Source organism: Lingula anatina, chromosome 4 (genome assembly GCF_051362555.1).
Source record: "Lingula anatina isolate TDL-2025a chromosome 4, LinAna3.0, whole genome shotgun sequence".
Taxonomy (NCBI): domain Eukaryota; kingdom Metazoa; phylum Brachiopoda; class Lingulata; order Lingulida; family Lingulidae; genus Lingula; species Lingula anatina.
In genome coordinates, this window is record NC_141770.1 from 10034231 (window position 1) to 10036239 (window position 2009).

The 2009-nt window shown below is 31.8% G+C and overlaps 1 long non-coding RNA gene across 1 annotated transcript; it reads right to left on the reverse strand.

The window, feature by feature from the left end:
• Positions 1-242: 242 nt before the first annotated feature.
• LOC106179677 (uncharacterized) lies at positions 243-1474 on the reverse strand. The gene is made up of 3 exons (XR_001240062.2): positions 1378-1474; positions 688-749; positions 243-364 (listed from the first exon to the last, which is right to left on the reverse strand). It is a non-coding gene; the product is annotated as an uncharacterized LOC106179677 (long non-coding RNA).
• Positions 1475-2009: the final 535 nt, after the last annotated feature.

Sequence of the window (2009 nt, forward strand, 5' to 3'; positions counted from 1 at the left end):
GGTTACACTTTAAACGCCTGATTTTACATATACAAAATACTGGGCATATTAACAAAGCTTTTAAACTAATTCAACTTTAAATATCTCCAAATTTCATAGAAAACTGTCAATTCCAAAGACAATTAGACCATTTTTACAGATTGAATTTGAAAGTGCTCAAACAGGTATCACACCTATGTAATCTTTCCCCTTTCCCTTTTTTTACTGTACTGTATATTTTATATCAATATGAAAAAATAACGAGGAATTAAAGACATGTTTATTCGGATTTATCAAAAGATATACATGAAATTGAGTATGATATATGTCAACCAAAGACCTTGTTGCTTGCAGGCCCATGTTGCGCAGTTTCTCCGCGGTTTTTCTGAAATGACAAAATAACACATACAAAATTTGATTTAATTGACAGGCTAAGATCATTTTGACTTATTCTACAGAAGCACATAACATCTCATTTAAAAATATGGTTTTTAGAATATATTAAATAAATTACACATAATTTGAATGAAAGTACAATCAAGTTTTAATATAGTTGGTCGTGTAATAAAGGGACAGAATACGGCAAACTGGAGACGACAGACAACTTGCGTAAACACTTAGTCGGTAAATCTTCGTGTAATGAGCAATTGACATGTGCTTGTGCCCGTGTGTTTACATGTGTACTGCATTAAATTAAAAATTACTTACCTTACAAAAAGATCTTTGACAGCATGTTAAACTTAAGCAAAAATGAATTGTCCAAGTTTGCTCTGAAACAAGTAAATAATTAAATAAAAACTACTACAATGAGAACTATAAAAGCTGTTTGTATCCTAATGCTTGTATAATAATAATAATAATAATAATAATAATAATAATAATAATAATAATAGTAATAATTTATTGCTAAAATAGCTCTAATTAAGGTCTTGGTGCTGTTTACAAATATACATATAACTCAAGAATGTTATTTTAATTTTGCTGAAAAGTATCATAATCGTTACTGTCGTCAAAAGAGACTTATCCGTATCCAAAGCTCAGAACTGTGACAAGTATTACTATCTAATTTAATCAGTTTTCTTTGACATGAAAACATGTTAATTTTAGTCACAAATGCGTCTTTAAATGTCCGGGCCATACAAAATTTTTCACACATTACGCAGAACTAAATAGCTAGTTTTAAAGATTTCAAGCATACTTCGTTCTTCATCAATGGCCAGCTGATAGCACTATTTTACAGTTCTAAAACCTTGTAACCAATACATTCTAATATTCTGAGGGACATACAAGTACCGATCGGCATAATATCACAACGAAACGCGTCACAAATATCTACCATAAATTTTCTTTCATTCGTATTGTATTGAGGGAGGTTATTGAAGAAATAGTGCTACTTACATACGATATGTATTTGCTTCTACGCTTTATAAAAGCTGGAACTTGCGAATGCACCACACACAATGTTGCATCTTCACTCAACTGTGCCCAACTGCGGAGTGAGTATTCAGGAAGACAGCTCGAACTACGACCAGCAACGTATTGTTATGCAAATAACAGGTTTGGCCCATTTTAGGTGAGAGATTTTGGCTAAAACTGCTCACAGATGTTCACTGTCAAAATGTTACAAGTACATTATTGATACAGCTGAAGTCCACTCGTTCTTAAAATATACTGCTTAATTACAGGTAAAATACAAGAACTACTTTTTAGAAAACATAATCGAATGATGCGTTTTTATGACTCTTCATATATCTTAATTATGGCCCAAGATCCACAGTAATTTATAGGGGAGACCTGTAACATGAAAATCTGACTCCCATGAAAATCTGACTCCCCCCATGAAAATTTGACTCCCCTCCACAAAACTTCATAAATCTTATTTTATTTGAGTATATGACTGTGAACTTGTAGTATGTAAAATGGAGGATACATTGGCACTTTTTTTAGTTTGCAGGTGAAAATTTTCATAAAAAAAATAAGAACATTAAAAATGTGCACTTAAACGCCCATTGTTTCCCTTATGAAAAAGC